A 21,190-nucleotide genomic window follows, 5' to 3' on the forward strand; every position below is an offset into this window, starting at 1 on the left:
GCGGCTACCTCTGGGAGCATTGGCCAAAAAGCGCAAGTCCTTTCAAATACCCCCAAGCCCCCCAAAGCCCCGGGTACGAAGCCGGGCCGGGTTGAGTTGCCGGGGGGGAGTGGTCATGCTAAATCAAAGGGAACTTTAAAGGGGACGGGTAAAGGCAAAGTTACTAGTCAGGCTTGTCCCGACAAAACCACGAATAATAATCCTGCTCTTATCCACCCACATACACTACTAACAAAAGTTGTCCCAAAATGCTTATTATTCAAAGTCGCCCCAACATCCCCTCCTGTGAACTTGCCTCCAGACTGCCACCCGTATGTTGCTGTCCTTATAAATGTACCCACCCTGAAGGCTGATCAAAATGAATCTCTTCAAGCCTTAAAAAATAAAACGTTGCATTGGCTAGAGTCCAACAGACCCCTTCCGAGGGGCCTTGATGGATCAATTATAGGAGTCAGAAGGGTGGGTTGGGTGGTCTATGGTCACAAGTATTTGGATGGAGACTGTGTGGTGGTCAATTTTAGGGATAGTAGAGTAGCACAAACCATTTGCAAATATAAACCTAATCTCGGGGGGCCGGGAATTGGCATAGTGGACCTAACCTTTTTTTACCCAAGATCAGTCACTCCCCCGATTGGCCGAGAATCCGGCAGGGTTCGGAGCAATAGCTCTGCCTATTCCGAATTTCCCGCTAATCCGCAATTCCATCCTCAGGCAGTCTGGCCATCGCCTGGGTGGAGACCCCCGGGTTATTGAACCGATGGCATCGTTGGGGAAGTCCTCGGAGTTGGTAACTCAGGTGATGTCACTGAGCTGAGAGGGCCGACCATTGTTTATGATTATGGTACATTCCCTCCTAGTATAATAGTCCTCACTCCGATACAAGAGAGTAACCAGCTTCCCGGGAGGCAAGTTGGGGTTGATAGCCTTATGACTCAGGACCTGTTGGAGGGGGGAGGAGCCCTGGACTCTGGCGGTGACCCAGTTGTGGCGGATCCAGTCCTTAGGATTTTCAGCTGGAACATCGCAGGAATTGATAAGAAGCTGGGGTTGCCTGACTGGAACGCTCTTGTTGAAGGATATTCCATCTGTATATTCCAGGAGACGTAGGGCAAGGAGCCCTGCCATAAGGTGGGATATTCATCCCACTTTGTTCCAGCTGTCCCCCCTTTGTCAGGGAGGGGTCGCCCTTCGGGCGGTCTCCTCATTTGGGTTGCTATCTCCCTAGATTGTAGCGTGGAGGAGCACCCCACAAACTCACCTGATATCCTCAACATCACGTTGAAGGATTTGCGGGGATGTCTTCTCCTAGACATCTTTAACATCTATGCTAGAGGCACTAGGGGAGGCGTACAATCACCCACCATCGCTCTTCTGGAAGATCTCCTTAGGCAGCGGCCAGAAAATCGTGCATTTTGGTGGAAGGTGACCTAAATTGTACGTTCGAGCCCCTAGGCCTTGACGACATCCTAGGCATAGAAGAGGAGGATTCGAGAAAGGGGATTCCGGCCCTGGCTCTACACCCCATCAAAAGGTGGTCACAAGTGGCATTGCAGATCAACGCCCTCAATATGGAATTTGACCTTAGGGCGGTCAATGGGAGGTCTAAATCTGACTTGACTGGTGCACACACTTATAACAGGCCCAATCATACGTCTAGAATAGACTATATTCTTCTTGACATATGTATATGGAGCACCCTGAGGGATATGGAGATTATTCAGACCATTGAGAGTGACTACAATCTTCTCTCTCTTGTCTTATCCCCTGAGTGGCTCAAGGGCAAGGCTGATTTACAACCTTTTTCGGCAGTCAACTCTCAGATGGTCAGTGTATCTAACTGTGGGAGGCGACTGAATTGGGCCAAGCTCGTCCTATCTGTTGAGAAAGTCACAGCCATAGGGGCTCTGCTGGCTGCTGCTCAGAGCAGTCTAGGCTCATTGTCTCATGCGTCTGAGGAGGCCAGGCAGATTTTTTGTGATCTAACTAGGGCCCTAAGTAAGCTTTTTATCTCACCTAATAGTTCCTCTGGTGCTACCAACAGGTCTAAACCCATGAACAGACAGAGGTGGTTTACAACAAAATGCAGGATAATGAAAAAAGCCTTAATAGGGGCAGTTAAATCAAAGTCCCAACTAGCAATTAGGATAGCAAGGAAGGATTACTCCCACACCTTAAGGGCAGCGAAAAAGGAGTGGGAGGAGAAGTTTTGGGAAGACCTTTTGGTGGCAAGTAAGGGAAAGGATGCAAGGGGCTTTTGGAGTTTGGTTAGAACTAGGAACAGGCCAGATGTATCGCTGGTTACGTGTAACATCCCCGCCCAGATCTGGTACAACCACTTCGAGGCCCTGTATTCTCAACCTGAAGGGGACCTTATTGAGTCTTTTTCCTTGGAGAAAGATGTAATCATTAGTGGCAGTGATGACTTTACCGCGAGGGAGGTGGAGGCCGTAATTAAGTCCCTGGTCCCACTAAAAGCAGCTGGGCCGGATCGGATACCAGGTGACTTGCTACGAGCCGACCCCAAGGAATGGGGACAACTGGTCGCCACGCTACTTAATGCAATCGTGAGGGGCGCATTAGTACCTGATTCCTGGAAGGGGGCGGAGGTTGTCCCGATATTCAAAAAGGGGTGTCAGGATAGCCCCGCTAATTATAGGCCCAATAGCTTGAACGACTCTTCCCAAAAGGTGGTTGGGAAGGTGATTTTGGGGAGGGTTCTTCAATGGGCTGATGACTATAAGATACTGTCTGACTTTCAGGCGGGATTCCGTTCAGGTACTGGGACGATCGAACAGGCCTTCAGGCGGATGCTCCTGTATTGGAAGGTGGTGGTGCTGGGCAAGGGCAGTCTTTATCTGGCCTTTATTGACCTGAAGACTGCCTTTGACCTAGTACCCGGGGAGGAGCTATGGAGGGTTCTGCAAGGGCTGGGGCTGCCCCCTATATCCTGTCGCTTTTGATTAAACTTCATACAGACAATTATGCACAGGTGCGGTGGGGCACGAATGGGGAGAAAAACAATAGGATCCCGGTGTGTAGGGGTGTCCGCCAGGGATGTGTGTTAGCTCCCACACTATTCTCATTGTATGTGAATGGTGTGGTAGAGCACCTGCTTAAAGAACCAGCAGACGCTCCATCCCTGGCGGGCACTCGGATCCCCACCCTGCTCTTTGCCGACGATACCCTTCTCATCGCAAAGACACCTCAGGGTCTCCAAAAGCTCCTCAACCGCTTCCGGGAGTTCTGCTCTCTTAGGGGCTTGACGATCAATGTAGATAAGACCAAATTCCTGACCATGAACCCCCCTAAAAAGATAGGGCCTCTCCCGGTTCTAAATACTGTTTCCCTGGAGAGGGTCTGCGAGTTTGATTATTTGGGGATCCGCCTTAGTAATTCAATGAGCTGGACCCCACATATTCAAAAGATGTTGCTTAGCCACAAAAGGGTGACTGATGTCCTACTCAGGGAACATCGCTCATCCACTAAACATTGCATTTCCCCGGTTATAGACATTTACAAAGCTAGAGGGGTTACTGCCGCCCTGTACGGGGCGGAGTTGTGGGGCACCTCAAACCTTGAGGTATTAGCTAAGGCGGAAAGTAAATTCCTGAAAGAACTTATGGCTCTCCCATTGAGCACATCCACAGTCCCGGTGCTTCTCGGCTTGGGCTGCAGACCAATTGCGGCCAGGCGCGACTCCGGCCCTTGCTCTTGTGGGCTCGCTTGTGGAGGGTCCCCGAGCTAGCCTCATATGCAGCAGGCCTGTCTGAGGTGATTGCAATGGAGGGATGGCATCGAATAAAATGGCTAAGGGATGTTAAGACTCTTTTAGGGGAGCTGGGGCTGGATGATTCCTGGGCTACTCGTTCTGCTCCTCCCAAAGCCACCCTGAAGAAACTATACTGGGAGTGGGTATCTTCCAAACTCATTGGCAATCCTCGACACTGCAATACAACTGCAGCATTCCTAAGAATCAAAGATGTGGTTGCATATGAGCCTTATCTGGACCTCATCTCTATTCCACTGGACAGGGCTCTCTACTTTAAGCTTAGAGTGGGTACCTTACCTCTAGGCAACTTGGTGTCCATCTTCCCAGTCCTCGCCCTTCTGTGCTCTGTGTTCGACGCGGGTGGAGACGGTGGCACACATTTTTTTTTAATGCCCGGACTATTGTGCTCCAAGGAGACGCTGGCTGACACCATTGTGCAGACTTTTAGGTACACAACAGCATTCGGTGGCCCTCCGCATCTTATTGACTGATACATCATCCCCCATTGTCTGTGGTGTTACAAAATTTTTTAAATGGGCATGGGTGATCCGTTCGAAAAAGCTTTCCATTTCAATGTAATCCCTTTTTCATTATTTATTGTAACTGTTTCGATTGTTTTATTCTTTTTAAATCATAATGCATTTTACCTTTGGCCTTGAGAATGTATTTTCTATTGTATGTATTGCTTTTAAGATATTTATGTATCGAAATAAAGCATATATCACTCACTCACCATGATGTGACGCATTAGCCTTAGGAGTTATAAACTCCTTCACTATAGTGAAGATTTCCCTGCAGGAACTTGAAGCAGTCTCAATTCTTGCAGAGAAGTAGTTCTTCTTTTTGGCCAAAATATCCGCGCGATAGACCTTAATAATAGCCCTATACGCAGCCTTGGCCTCCGGGTCATACTGCTGGCGCCAGAGCCTCTCTGCAACCTTGCACTTGCGCCGGGACAGCGCAAGAGCCTCCGTGAACCACGGAGCAGAAGTCCGCCTGGCGGTTGTCCGAGGGACAATCGGCGGAGCTAATTCGTCTAATCGCTCCACTAGCCACTTCTGTAGCAGATCAAGATCCCTCTCTAGATCACCTGATAAAGGACAGGGATGATCCAAACAGGCCTTGGCCAGACTTTCAGGGGTCACCCGATGGTATGCCCGACTAGTCTGCCTAGAATGACTTGACGTTGCGCAGGGGGGATTTGCTGATACCCAGAATCTGAAAACTAATCAGAAAATGGTCGGACCAGAGGACTGGGACGGGCCTGCTCATAACCAGTGGAATGGTGGAAAACACCTGATCAAGGGTGTGGCCCCTGTTATGAGTCGGAACAGATAGGTGGGGGATAAGGCCCAGGGGGGCGGTGACATCATTGATTTTAATCGTGTCACCGTCCATCTCTGCATCCATATGTATGTTGAAGTCCCCCGGCACCATACAATGTTCTGCCTTTAAGCAAAGCGTCGAAGTTAATACCTGCAGCTCCTCATAGAAGGACCCCCGCTGACCAGGTGGTCTGTAAATCAGGAGCCCGGAGAAGGATTGATGGGGAGATAGAGCTATAGAAAAGGCCAGGGATTCACAGCCAGAAATGGGCTCCATAGGAATAATCACACATGTGGCAGATCTCCGGACCACAATCGCCACCCCTCCACGCCTCCCGACCAATCTATCGTGTCTAAAGATCACATAATCAGGAGGGATAGCAGTTGCAATATCAGGGTTGGAGGACTCTCCTAGCCACGTTTCAGTAAGCATTAAACAAACAGGTTTTTCAACAGTTAAAAGCTCAAAGATATCAAGAGCATGCCTGCTCAAAGAGCGAGTATTAAGTAAGAGGCATCTATAGTTAACATTGGTCTTAGGGCTGGAGGCCCCGAGCGCCGGGATATTGCCTGGTAACCATCCGCATCCCGGACATCGGCGTTTGCCTCTGCATCGCCCGGTAAAGACCACATGACACAAATTCATACCTTTCCTATAAGAAAGAAGATCTGACGCCGAATATTAGAGCCTAGGTCCAGCCCCTCCGGCCACGCCATCCGCCTCCGAGACGCTGACGAGTGAAGACGGGCTAGACTCTGGCTCGACTCCGGCGCGGCTATGGCGCGCTCGCTGATCGCGTTCGCTGCACGAAGTGGTAGCCATCTCCTTTTGTAGTCCCTTTGAGAGCGCAGGGCGCTGGGACTTGTAGTTCTAAGTCCTGAAACCTGGGGGGGTGATCGCGCGTCTCCGGCCACAGACCCTAATCGTCTGTGAGCAAGAGGAGAGGGGCGCAGTGCATGCGGTATGTGCTTTCAACAACAAGAAATATAGTTAAAATACACAGATTCGGAGCAAAACAAACTAACCAAGACAGTGCTTTTTAAAAGAATGCTATCACCCGGCTTCCGCCTCAGGTGCAAGGAAAAGCTAATAGGCGCAGTAGTCAGAGGCAAATTAGATAAACTTTGTTGCCAGGCTTCTGCTGCCGTTGTATCGAGGAATCTCGCGTCAAAGGCGCGGCTCCTCCTTTTGTAGTGCCTTTGAGAGCGCAGGGCGCTGGGACTTGTAGTTCTAAGTCCTGAAACCTGGGGGGGGGGGTGATTGCGCGTCTCCGGCCACAGACCCTAATCGTCTGTGAGCAAGAGGAGAGGGGCGCAGTGCATGCAGTATGTGCTTTCAACAACAAGAAATATAGTTAAAATACACAGATTCGGCGCAAAACAAACTAACCAAGACAGTGCATTTTAAAAGGATGTTAGCAGGCTATCACCCGGCTTCCGCCTCAGGTGCAAGGAAAAGCTAATAGGCGCAGTAGTCAGAGGCAAATTAGATATACTTTGTTGCCAGGCTTCTGCTGCCGTTGTATCGAGGAATCTGGGTTGGTTTGCCTGGTACTCTGGGACACTCCTCTAATTGTATATTTTTTTTATTTGTTTGTCAGTGTTTTTCTTGCCTATTGCATATGTTTGCACATGCTACTTTAATTATTATTATTTAGGGACTTCTCCAGATGACAGTGTTTTAAAACAAAGAGGATTTAAGTTTCTTTCAAAAGACGGAAAGTGAGTGATCGGCCCCCAAGTCAGGGGGAAGGGAGTTCCACATCTTTGGGCTTAAAAGGAAAATGGCTCAGCCTCCTTGCCTGGATCTTCTAACTCTAGGAACTACAGTGAGATCCAGATTGCTTGAATGCAGGAATCAGCTTGGTGTGTATGGCAACACCAAAGATCTTCGGTACTAGGGGCCAGAGTTTGAAAGATATTTGTGCCTATAGCACAGCGCCTTAAATTGAATGCGACATGCAGTTGGGAGCCAGAGCAGGAAATGCTGTTAAAGGAATGAAACTTGGGGGATGAAGTAAAAGTCTAGCTGCTGTATTATGAATTATCTGGAGTAGCCCAAGATGGTGCTTACTGACCCCTAAGTACAGAATGTTCCCAAAGTCAAGCCTCAAAATGATCAAGGCCAGGATGACTGTTCGCTGGGCCGAGAACGGGAGACATCCTAGAATTGTTTTGACCCATCTCAAAATACCGAAACAGCAGCCATTTTGGGGATTTGGTAACTCATGGAAAGATTTACATCCAGCCAAACTCCTGGATTCTTGACTTCTGGAACAGTGGTAGGTAAAGTACCAATCACCTCAGGCTATAATTGTGGGCCCCACAAAGAGTTGGAATTCATCTAGAAGCAGACTTGTGTGAGGCAACTGTTCAGTGCCTCTGCACTGAGGTCTCCTGAGATGACAGGGAGAAAATAATCAGAGTATGTCTAAGATGTATGTATAGGAAAAGAAGGGTAACACCTTACTTTTCTACAATGTCTGCGAGTGGCCTTACATACAAGTTAAAAAGGATTGGGCTAAGAGTGGAGCCCTGAGGAACTCCAGAAGGTAGACGGTGTAGCTTAGAGTGATGCTGATGGGTGTGAACTTGGAAGACATGGTTCTGAAGAAAGTAGGCCAACCAGGCCAGAGCCATGTCCTGCACCCTTACAGCCTGTAACCTTTGAAGCAACATGTTGTGGTTCACCATGTCAAATGCTACACTAAGATCTAACAAAATCAGTGCAGCTATACAACCGTTATCTAGTTGTTGCCTTAGATACTCTGTTAGAGCCAAAAGGGCTGACTCTGTACTTTGGCTAGCCCTAAAGCCCGATTGAGAAGGGTGAAGTAGGCCATTGTGTTCTGTGTACAATGTCAGTTGTTTATTCACATGCTTTTCTAAGATTTTAGATAGCGTAGGCAAGAGGAATATTGGTCTATAATTAGACCAGGTGGAGGGGTCAAGATAAAGATTTTTAAGTAGGGACATGACCATTGCATGTGTGCATGCCCTTGGGATGATACCTTCCAAGAGAGAGGTATTTAACAGTTGTATAAGCATATCCACTGAAAGAGGATGAAGTTTGCCAAATACCGCAGGAAGACAAGGGTTGAAAGGTGAACCTTTCTTGACAGAAGTAAGGAGGGATTTGAAAGTTGGGGTTTCAGATTCTGAAATGCACTCAATGAGCAAGTCCTGGCAGGATGTGGGGGAGAAATGTATGTCTGCAAAGGTATAGTCTGATGTAGGGGAGAAAGCGGCTTGAATGTCAACAACTTTTAATTAAAAAAGGATTTTGCATGCTTGTCAGGGTCAAACCATCTGACTTTGCCAATGTTTGTTATAAAATGCCTGGTACCTAAATGTACCAAGAGATGATTCAGCAATTGTTTCTTTCTGATAGTTTTAAATTATTTACATTTCTTGATTAACATTATCATATGAATATTTTCTACACCTTGTCAAAGTGCAGCCAGTGGTTAGCAGACAAATGTTTTACATTTGACAATCCACCTCAGGATCGTCATCAAAGCAAGCTCAACATGGCTGCCCAAGTCAACACCGTCACTGCCTCTGAAACCATAATCTCAAGATGCTGAGGGTGATTTTCGAATTGCTCTGTCACAAAGGGATCCCTGGGATGATACAGAAGAGTTACTGGAACTTCCCCTCTGGTCCACACCACCTTCGGTCTCTGCGAAACAATGGAAAGAGAGGGTTAGCAGAGAAGGACAAAACCAGGAAAAGAAAACAGAAACAATTAGAGAACTATTATTTTTTCAGGATGGAACTGCTAGAGACGATAACAGCGAAGAAAAACGAAAGGAAGGGAATCCGCGCCCACTTGAGACCCGAAATAGTGGGCAAAATACTAGAAGCGACGACACGTGGAGTCAGCAGGGATTATCTACATGTGATAAAAGATGGAAAGCACCCTTCAACAATTGGCCGAAGGACAGAGGACGTTGGAATGGGCTAAGGAGCGATACATGACTGACACACTATCGCAGAAATGGAATGCATCATTTTCTGCAACACTCTGAAAGCTCAAGCTGAACAATTACGTAAGGTGTCGAAAAGTCAACTACAAATAAACACCAGCATTGTGCAAAGTAAAGTACTAGTTCCCATGGGGCCAAGTATATCTTTGCAGGAATTCCAACCTGGAGAAGATACGAAGGCCTTTCTTGTCAATTTCGAGAGGGCTGCCAGAGCCAGTTCGAAGCCCGCAACAGGTGACCCCACTATCTGGCTCCCCGTTAAACTGGAGAAGCACAAGTCACCTATCAAACCGCCAATGTCACAGGAACCACCCCGTACTTGAAAATCAACACAATGATACTTGAACGCTTAGGGGTAGATGAAGAAACGCACCAGGTACACTTCAGGAAAGAGCAGGGACTACAAGGCGATACCCCCTCAAGTCCTTGTTTTTAAAAAGTGGAGGATGCTGCTGGCTGCTGGCTTAAACCCCAAGAAGTGAGCAAAGAAGGGATAGTGACAAAAATGTACTTTGAGCCTTACCCATTCCCCCCTAACGGTGGTGAGGACAGATTCCCGGATTAACCCAAGAACAAGCAGTAGAAATGGCTACTACCTATGCAAGGGCTCAGTCCCAAACCATCCTCTTTAAGGCCGAAAGGTGGCGCAGTTCATTGATGACTGCTCCATCAGGAAGAAATAGCAAGAGACCTGTTAGAGTACAAGCAGACTCTTCTAGACCACAACCTACCAAAGGCAAACAGGCACAAGTCTCTGCACCCTAATGTTATGAATACGGAGAATGTAGTCATACAGCCTGATTCTGTGGGTATAGGAAACCTGAGGATGAGCCCATGCAAATTAATTATGCTCCTACCTCAATTCACTTCACACAAGAAAGGGACACAGTTACTAAGCGAGTATGCAAATCAATAAGAAGTGGGTGATTGCCTTATTAGATTCAAGGTGCCAACAATCTGTAAACAAGAATGACCTACTCCAGCACCAACAAATTATTCCCAACAAGCAAGTTTGTATTAGGTATGTAAATGCGGACACAAAAAAGTATCCACTAGCCAAGATTAATGGATTTGGTATAGCTAAGATTAATGTGAGGACAGTAGAGGGACAGGAAACTTTGGTAGAAGTAAGGGTCCTTAGGAATCTCCCATAAAATGTATTTCTGGGCACAGATAACCCCCAGTTCCTCACCCTATTACAGAGGACCCTGCAGGAAAGTCCTTACACATGAGAAAGTTACAGAAAGACCCCTCTATTAAACCTGTAAAACCTAAGAAATTAGGGCAAAAAGCCCAACACAGAGGTCCCTCTTATGGTACCTTAGTTGTAAAGGATCCATGGACCTTACGTTGCAACTTCCAAGCCACCCAATTAAATGAGCCATCCCTGCGAAGAGTTTGGCAAAGGGCCAGACAAGAGGAAGGGAACCAAATCTAGGTGTGTCCCTCATTGCAGATAAAAAAATAGCTTATTGTATCAAACAGGGAAGGAAAACAAATCACCACAACTCTTAGTTCCTAATAATTTCAGAGATCAAATCTTATTTTTCACCCACTATCATTTAATGACAGGGCATTTTGGGGCCAAGAAAACCATATAGGCCATATTAAACCACTTCTACTGGCCAGGGATCCTAGCTGAAATAAAGAATTACTGCAAAGAATGTGAGGTATGTCAACGGAAACTCCCCTATCAGTCTCCAAAGGTTCCTCTACAACCCATACCTATCATTGGGAAGCCCTTTGAAACAGTGGGAATGAATCTTATAGGACCTCTACTACATTCCAATAAAGGGCATACATATGTACTAGTACTAGTGTATTATGCTACCCAGGATCTTGAAGCCATCCCTCTCCAGGAAACCACCACCAAAATGATAGCCCAAAACTTGATTGAAATCTTCCCCAGAATGGGCTTTCCAAAGGAGATCTTTACTGATCAGGGTACTCCTTTTGAGTCCCGATTGATGAATAAAATCTGTAAACGACTAAATATCAAGTCACTTGAGAACCTCCATGTACCACCCTCAAACTGATAGATTGTTTGAGAGATATAATAAGACACTAAAACTCACTCTAAAAAATATGTTGACTGGAAATGGGAGAAATTGAGATCAACTACTTCCTTACTCTCTGTTCGTGAGCAGAGTCAGACCCAAAGTAGTCTTGGTTGTTACCAATTGGAGCTGCTCTTTGGATGTAAAACTCATGCTTTGTTAGACATTACTAAAGAAGCATGGGAGAGAGACGACCCAGGGGAAGCAGAAAATCTACTAGATTATGCTATCCAAATAAGAGCCTGATTGGGAAAACTCAAGGAATTAGCTCACACTAATTTAGAAAAGGCACTATAAAGGCAAAGAAAATTCTATAATAAAGGGAAAACATTGGGGTAATTGGCAGTAGGTGAATGGACAATAGTATTGCTGCCTGCTGCCGAAAATAAGATGAAATCTGAATGGCAGGGCCCCGATAAAGCTGTAGAGAAGATTTAGCAAGTTACATTTAAACTTCAGTTGGCTGGAGGACAGAAAGAAATCTATCATATAAATTGCTTAAAAAATGGCTTGGACCACCACCCATCACAGTACAATCCACTATACCGCTGCAGCCTACGGAGTGTACCCTTGACAAGGTCTCTCTGAATGATATTCTTACTGCTCGTCGGAATGACAAACTCTTGCAAGATTTATTACCCGTTGCCCAAATCTTCTCAGATCTCCCAGGGAGAACCCGTCTGGCTTTTCATGACATACATACCAAGGAAGGGACAGTGGTAAAACAATGTTCCTACCGAATTCTAGACATCAGAATGACTGCCATACAGGCGGAGATCGAACAGACGTTAAGACTCAGAGCCAATGAGTCCTCGACTAGTGACTGGTGCTCTCCCATTGTACTGGTACCTACACCAGATGGAACCATCTGCCTCTGTATTGACTTCTGAGCTGTGAATAATATCTCAATGTTTGACAACTATCCTTTACCCCCAAATAGATGAGCTGATTGAACAACTGGGGAAAGGCTCTGTATATTTCTACTACAGATCTCACTAAGGCTTAAAGGCAAGTTCTCCTGCGACCTGCAGAAAAGGAGAAAACAGCCTTCTCAACACCTTTTGGGCTTGTCCAATATACCGTTCTCCCTTTTGGGATAAATGGAGCTCCAGCCACTTTCCAACATTTAATGAACCATCTGCTAATAGTTCATCAACAATATGCCTCAGAGTACTTAGACGGCATTGTAATATTCAGTAAGGACTGGGAACCCCACCTGAAACACCAAAGGGCCATAATCACAGATTTACAGGCTGCTGCCATCCATATTAATGTGAGAAAATCCAGGTTTGCATATAGCAAAGTCAGATATGTGCGCTATTTGCTTGAAAGGGAACTAATTGAGCCTCAGACAGAAAAAGTGCAGGCCTGTACCAAGACCCCATTTCCTGAGACTAAACGAGTTATGAGGGCTTTTTTTTTAGAACTCTGGGCTATTATAGAAGGTTTATACCACAGTATTCACAAATATCTGCCCCTTTAATGGATCTCCTTAAAAAGAGGGCAACCAAAAGTGGGCTGGATTCACAAAGGTAAGCTTACACTTTTGTGTAAGTTTACTACTTTGCTGTATTCACAAAGGTAAACTTAGCCTCACTTTTAAGTGAGGATAATAATGTGAATCTTACTAGTAATATACACCCACTGGGGATTAGGTAAGCCATCGGGCCTGCTGCCTTAACTAGTTAACCAGACTTATCTGGTTAACTAGGTAAGGCAGCAGGCCCCAATGGCTTACCACATGAGATAAAACTTTGTCCGATACTCTGTTGCAGATTTTGACAAATCTATTCAGGGAGATATTTGAGAAAGTGTTGGCGATACCTTCATCATGGAATGAAGCTACAGTTACACTAATTTTGAAACCTGGGAAATGCCTGAGGAGCTGTGAGTCATACAAAATCACTCCTAAACTATGATTATAAGATATTTGCTAAGATATTAGCGGAGAGGCTTAATAGAGTTGTTGGGGGGCTCATACATGAGTACCAGAAAGGCTTTCTAAGGGGGAGGGCATTGCACAGGTTGACTTATATCTTAATTGGTGCTATAGATCTTAATATAAGGTACCCCTAGGAGCAATAACTTTAGATGCCACAAAAGCATTCGACTGTGCAAATTGGGTTTATTGCAATCCATGCTGAAGTTCTATCATTTAGAACAAAACTTTTGCAGGACGCTGGCATTGATCTATCACACCACTTGTGCCAAAGTTTTAGTAAATGGAAATCTTAATTCCCCGTTTAGAATAACTAGGGGGATGGGACAGAGGTGCACATTATCTCCGCTACTGCTCAATTTATATATTGAACTGTTAGCGCGCAAAATTAGAAATGACCACCACAAGACTGCCATATCTGCTGGGACCCACAATCCTGCAGCGATGGCGCAGCAGTAAGGGGCAGGAATATACAGGCAGTGTCACTGCAGCACCAATGAGCATATTCTGAGTTGCTTTACCACCACCCATTTTATGGCAGTGAGCCGACCATGAAAAGGGTGGCAGAGATGCAGCTATACCAATACATGGAGTGAAGGAGCACTCCTGTTTCAAAATGAAAAGTTGATCAACTTATAATGACTTTTACGGAATTATATCAAAATTAAGCATGCACCTACGTGAAGAGGTTTGTGACCCTAGAAACCCTCTGAGTATATGATAAGACAAAAAGAGGTCCTGGAAAACCACGGCCTTCATAGAGCACTGCAAAGGACAATAATGTCTTCAAAATATTTCCATCAAAATTAATGTGTGAATATTTTATATTTAAACAGTTTTAATTCTTAGTATTCTCATCACAGATTCATCATGTGATTTATACAAAACCGTCCAATTTAACAATAGCAAAACATATGTATATAGCGATTCATTATGTTAACAAGAATCAATTGCTTAAATGAAAACCAAGGAATAATAACACATGTCAGTAATCAATCAATAAATCATTTTAAATGAACGTTCCCAATGCATTTCGGGTTCATTCTGAACCCTTCTTCAGGGGATAAAATTTCAGAATATAATAGTCGTGTACACAGCACCGGCGTTTGGATTTGGAACACTTCCAGTTAGAAAACGCCTTGCACACAAAAGTTTCATCAACAGAGCAAAAAACAAATTCACAGTCCTGCAAGACTTGTGAAGAGCAAATAAATGTAAACATTTCTTTTTTCAAAGAAGGCTTCCACGTATTTCCCTAAAAGCAATGTTACTATTAAATCTTGCACTATTTAAAAATAAATTTTGACCAACAACATTATTCCTTTTTAATGCACAAATTGTGATCTACTCAACACACATCTTCTCCTTTAGGCTTACACTTAGTTCAGGGTAGATGACAAATAATTTGTAATTAAACAAAGCATCCGAGAGCACTCCAGGGACAGTGTGATGCCTAAAAGGGTAAAGAGTGGGTATTTACTATTCCAGAGTACCCTCTTGCTGCTGCGAAGTGCAGGTACTCTCACTTGAAAATGAACGAAGTTTAGGTACGTGGTCACTGAAAGTACTAGCCCATTTAAAGCACTAATTATGACTACAGTAATTTTCCAGAAATACATACACATTTGTCAATGTGCATGGGGCACAGTTACACATTTGTTTTAATGCTTATAAAATGGGGGTTCACACATAACTTTTTCTTTCTTTCAGGGGCATTCAGATTTTCCCATAGACAATCCCCTTCATCACCTCACAAATTTTCGTATTATTCCTTCTACAGTGCATCATTCAAAAAACAATGTACTTTTCCCTCGGCACGAATAAATGAAGGTTTAGATGTACCTTTGTAAATGCCTGCAAACTTGCAAGTTTGTGGATCTTCACATAATTTGTAAGGCGCTCTTGCCATTGAACGTTCACTCTCCAGGCTTCTCCCTCAGATTAGGGTAGAGGTTGTGGCATAACAGCCAGTGCTGCCTATTTTGGAACTAAGAAACCAGGTTCGAGTCTGGGCGTCGGTTCACCATCCTGTGATTCTGGACTAATCACTTAATCTCCCTGTGTCTACCAAAAATGAATGTGTCCTTGTTTAATGTAGCTAGTGCTCATGTAAAGCGCCCCAATACATTTGGGTTGAGTTGGCTCTATATGTAACTGCATTAAAGCAAATCTGATATACTCCGAAATCATATTATAGGAGCTATTAATATTAGTTATTGTCTGAAGAAATAATTTAGATTTTTTTGCCAGAAGTTATATTTTTGAAATATTGAGGTAATACTGTGAGGTAAGACTGTGTTATTGTTTGTCTGCGTGAGTTTTATGTGCAACTGACGTTGAGACTTGTGTTGCTTATTTTGTCCATGAAGTACTGATGTTTGTCAATTCATGTGTATAGTGAGAACTTTTGGCTCTAAGGTCCTTTAGGGAGTACATGACAGCGTTGAGAAGAACCTTGCATTTGGCAGTAGCATTAAGTATTAAGTTTAGATTATTGTTTAACTGGATCACTGAAACAATATCGACGTCAAGAATATCGAGTTACAAAAATATCGAGGTAAAAATATAGAATACCAAAATATTGACCTCCTATCTCCAAACAGGTAAGTACAAAAATATCGAATCAAAAATATCGATGTAAAAAATATAGTCAAAATATCAATTTTTTTAAAATACTTTAAATTAATTAAAGATTAATGAAATAATAAATAAAATGAACTTAAACATACTTAAAATACTTAAATAACCTTAAAATTAATAAATAATTAATGTAAGTAAAAAAAACATACAAATTGATTTGTTAATACATATATATATATATAAACGTAATATTAATAAAAAAATTACAATATTTTTACCGTAGGATAGCGGAAAGGGTAAAATTTACTATTACCACTCCAGTGAGTGCAACAGTAGGGGAAGCATTGGATAGCGTAGGGGTAACAATTACTATTCCAACTCCAGAGAGTGCAACAGTAGGGAAAGTGTTGGATAGCGTAGGGGTAAAAATTACTATTCCCACTCCAGAGAGAGCAACAGTAGGGAAAGCGTTGGATAGCAAAGGGGTAAAAATTACTATTCCCACTCCAGAGAATGCAACAGTAGGGAAAGCGTTGGATAGCATAGGGGTAAAAATTCCTATTCCCACTCCAGAGAGTGCAACAGTAGGGAAAGCGTTGGATAGCGTAGGGGTAAAAATTACTAATCCCTCTCCAGAGAGTGCAACAGTACGGAAAATGTTGGATAGCAAAGGGGTAAAAATTACTATTCCCACTCCAGAGAGTGCAACAGTAGGGAAAACGTTGGATAGCATAGGGGTAAAAATTACTATTCCCACTGCAGAGAGTACAACAGTAGGGAAAGCGTTGGATAGCGTAGGGATAAAAATTACTATTCCCACTCCAGGGAGTGCAACAGTAGGGAAAGCGTTGGATAGCATAGGGGTAAAAATTACTATTCCCACTCCAGAGAGTGCAACAGTAGGGAAAACGTTGGGTAGCGGCAGGGTAAAAATTACTATTCAAACTCCAGAGAGTGCAACAGTAGGGAAAGTGTTGGATAGCGTAGGGGTAAAAATTACTATTCCCACTCCAGAGAGGGCAACAGTAGTGAAAGTAAATACTTCATATATAAATACAAATAAATTAAATATTAATACCAATTACAAATTAATTAAAAGTAATTAACAATTTTATATAATATAATAATTAATCAATTAAAAATACAAATAAAAATTAATTATTAACAATTATTACCTATTAATGCAAATTATTTACCAATTACCAATTAATTAATTACCAATTAAAAATAATTAAAAATTATAACAACAACAAAAATATTTAATTAATTACAATTAAAAAAAAATTAAATAACAATTAATTCAAAATAAATACCAATAAATAAACTAGAAATTTTAATTAATTATAATTAAATGACTTCCCACCCTATTCCTCTATAAACCCACAACCCGCCACAGAAAATACATTAATAAAATTAACGTAATTATCAATTAATCAATTAATTAAAATTAATCAAATTATATTTTAATTAATTACCAATTAACAATTAATTAACAATTAATTCAAAATAAATACCAATAAATAAATTAGAACATTTCATTAATTATAATTAAATTACTTCCCACCCTATTCCCCTATAAACCGACAATCCGCTACAGAAAATAAATTCATAAAATGTACATAATTATCAATTAATCAAACAATTAAAATGAATCACCAATTATATTTTAATTAATTACCAATTAACAATTAATTAACAATTAATTCAAAATAAATACCAATAAATAAATTAGAACATTTAATTAATTATAATTAATCAATCAATCAATCAATCTATTTGTAGAGCCCGTGAGGGTCTCAAGGCGCTGAGGGGGGGTGGGAGGCGGGAGTTGCTTTGCTACTGTTCGAAGAGCCAGGTCTTGAGGAGTCTTCTGAAGGCGAATAGGTCTTCGGTCTGCCGTAGGTGGGTAGGAAGGGTGTACCAGGCCTTGGCGGCGAGGTAGGAGAAGGATCTGCCGCCTGAGGTTGTTCGTTGGATGCGGGGGATGGCGGCGAGGGTGAGGCTGGCGGAGCGGAGCTGGCGGCGAGGGGTGTGGAAGCTGAGTCTGCTGTTCAGGTAGGCTGGTCCGGTGTTGTGGAGTGCTTTGTGTGCATGGGTGAGGAGTTTGAAGGGGATCCTCTTGTCGACGGGGAGCCAGTGTAGGTTTCTCAGGTGGGGGGTGATGTGGCTGCGGCGGGGGACGTTGATGATCAGTCGGGTGGAGGCATTTTGGATGCGCTGTGGTTGTCGTAGATGTTTGGCTGGGATTCCGGCGTAGAGTGCGTTGCCATAGTCCAGCCTGCTGCTGACGAGGCCCTGTGTCACCGTTCTTCTTGTTTCGGTCGGGATCCACTTGTAGATCCTGCGGGGCATGCGGAGGGTGTTGTAGCAGGAGGAGGAGACGGCGTTGACCTGTTTGGCCATGGAGAGGGAGGAGTCGAGGATGAATCCAAGATTGCGTGCGTGGTCGGTGGGTGTTGGTGGTTGGCCAGCAGGAATCGTCCCAGGCTGAGGGGTTGGGTCCGAGGATGAGGACCTCGGTCTTGTCCGAGTTCAGTTTCAGACGGCTGCTCCTCATCCAGTCGGCGATGGCCTTCATTCCGTCGTGGATGTTGGTTTTGGCGGTGCGTGGGTCCTTGGTGAGGGAGAGGATGAGCTGAGTGTCATCAAAGAAGGAGATGATGTTGAGGTTGTGGTGGCGGGCCACTTGTGCGAGGGGGGCCATGTAGATGTTGAACAGCGTCTGGCTGAAGGAGGAGCCCTGGGGGACGCCGCAGATATTGTCGGTGGCTTCGGATCGGAAAGGTGGGAGGCAGACGCTCTGGGATCTGTCGGAGAGGAAGGATGTGGTCCAGTCGAGGGCCTTCTCTTGGATACTGGCTTCTTGGAGGCGTGTTTTTAGAGTGCAATGGCAGACCGTGTCGAAGGCGGCCGAGAGGTCCAGGAGTATGAGGGCAGATGTTTCACCGTTGTCTAATTGGCGCCTGATGTCGTCTGTGGCGGCGATGAGGGATGTCTCGGTGCTGTGGTTTCGTCTAAAACCGGATTGGGACGGGTCCAGGATGTTGTTGTCTTCGAGGTGGTGGGTCAGTTGCATGTTGACGATTTTCTCGATGACCTTCGCCGGGAACGGGAGCAGGGAGATGGGCCGGAAGTTCTTGAGGTCCTTGGGGTCCGCCTTGGGCTTTTTGAGGAGGGCGTTGATTTTGGCGTGCTTCCAGCTTTCCAGGAATGTCGCTGTTTCGAAGGAGATGTTGATGATCTTCCGTAGTTGGGGTGCGATGGCTGCGTCTGCCTTGTTAGATATGTGGTGTGGGCACGGGTCTGTTGGTGATCCTGAATGGATGGAGTTCATGACTTTGCGTGTCTCGACGTCGCTGGCGTTGGACCAGGAGGTCAGGCGGTTGGTGCTGTTGGTGTTCGGGAGATGGGTGGAGTCTGGTGTGGTCGGGTCGGTCATGGTGTTGAAGCTTTAGTGGGTGTTGGCGATCTTGCTGTGGAAGAAGATGGCCAGAGAGTCGCACAGTTCCTGTGAGGGCGGGATGTCGTTGGTGTTGGTGCTGGGGTTGGAGAGTTCTTTTACAATGCGGAAGAGCTCTTTGCTGTCGTGTGCGTTGTTATCCATGCGGTCTTTGAAGGAGGGTCTCTTGGCTGATCTGATGAGGTGATGGTGTCTGCGGGTGGCGTCCTTGAGGGCTGCGTGGTTGTCCGGTGTGCGTTCATGGAGCCATTTCTTCTCCAGTTTCCGGCGTGCGCGCTTGGAGGCCAGGAGCTCGTCGGTGAACCAGGTGGCTCTCTTGCTGGCGTGGTTGTGTGAGGGTTTCTTCAGTGGGGCGAGGGTGTTGGCACAGTCGTTGATCCACTGTCTGAGGTTGTGGGCTGCGGCGTCTGGGTTGGTGGGGTCGATGGGTGGGTTCTTTGAGAAATTACTTCCCACCCTATTCCCCTATAAACCCACAACCCACTACAGAATTATATTACGCAAAAATTAAATTCCATAAAAGAATTAATTAAAATAAATTGTAAAATAAATATACACTTTTTACACATATACTAACATAAAAAATCACTTTAACAAATTGGATATTATTAAAAAATTCAAATTAACTTACCTCAAATTCGATATTTTTGTTGTCTATATTCTGTCCATTCTATATTTTATTTCTCTATATTCTGTCCATTCTATATTTTTGTTGTCTATATTCTGTCCATTCGATATTTTGTCCATTCTGTATTTTTAATTCGATATTACTGCTATTCTATTCGATATTTTCGTAGTCTATATTCTGTTCAATCGATATTGTGTCCATTCTCTATTTTTAATTCGATATTAATGCAAATCGATATTAAAAACTCGATATTTTGATTGTATACCGGTCTGACTTTGCCACAGTGATGTGAGTTTGCTGCTCTCTGGGCTACTTTGAGTATCACATGGTTTTGTGGTGCTAGGAGGTTCCTTCGTGTTTTTTAAAGTTTAAGGATGAAAAATTGTGAGCATCTGCCTTTAGTGTTCGAGGTGCTTGATTCACAATAGGCCATCAACCCAACTTTTGTTTAGCCAGCATGGTGACATATAACACTACTAGACCACTTTAGGGGTATATGTTATTTTTTCTATCAGATGATGGATTAAAGAGTCACTTATTGACACTAGATCAGTCTGTATCATGTAAAAAAGAAGACAGGTGGTTTGGATGTCTATAGGCCCCAAAATCCTCATGATATGTGTTAAAATGCACTACTCGTGGATCTTGGGCAAGGCCCAGAAACATATTGTTGAAACTTGAGTTCTTCAGTCTATTCAAGCTGGCTTTTGAGAAGGATTCTGTACTAAATGAAAAGAGCAACAAAATCTACATCTTTATGTAGCATTCCTTGAGCTTGCTCAGGCTTTTGATTCTGTGATTCAGAACTGTTGCCACAATATGGAAAAGTTGAAGATTGACAGGGGTTTGATATCTCTAATTGGTATTTTGTACATTGATACCTCAATAACTGTACCCATGGCCTGGGGAGGGGATGTATTTCGTCTCAATATGACACGGATGGGTGGGATAGGGCTGCGCATGGGCTTCTGTCCTATTTTGTCTCTACATCACTGAATTTTCCCATGGGGAGGATGACTGGGTTAAGGGTGTGCCCACGTAAAGTTAAAGTGATGCCCTCCTTCATACAGATTATACAGCCACTCTTCTATTCCGTACCGCCATGGAAAATTAAATCTATGTGCAGAACGGGAAAGAAACAGAAGAGGCACATTCCTACATTGGGAAACATTGTAAAGTGCATGAGGTGCACACAAAGAGGATCTAAAGCGGTACTATATTACTATACATTATTCTGTTGTAACATAGCTTCTGAAAGTATCTTCCAGGGTTGGTGGGCCCCTCAATCTCTTTTCTACACCAGTTGAGGATGTGTGTCCAGCCAGTGGACGAAGTGGGTGAAGCCGGGGGAAGTGGGTGTGTCCTCCAATAAAAATGTTGGCACCTGGACGTAATGCTTTACAAATTAAGCACTGTTGGCAGGCTTGGTCTGCGTTCCCAGTC

The 21,190-nt window shown here is 44.2% G+C and overlaps 1 long non-coding RNA gene across 1 annotated transcript in view; it reads right to left on the minus strand.

Moving 5' to 3' along the window:
• LOC144819854 (uncharacterized) overlaps positions 1-21,190 on the minus strand; it is a 755,732-nt gene that overhangs the window by 191,088 nt on the left and 543,454 nt on the right. The gene's annotated exons all lie outside the window — the stretch shown is intronic.

This window comes from Lissotriton helveticus, chromosome 2_1 (genome assembly GCF_964261635.1).
Source record: "Lissotriton helveticus chromosome 2_1, aLisHel1.1, whole genome shotgun sequence".
In the NCBI taxonomy this organism is placed as follows: Eukaryota; Metazoa; Chordata; class Amphibia; order Caudata; family Salamandridae; genus Lissotriton; species Lissotriton helveticus.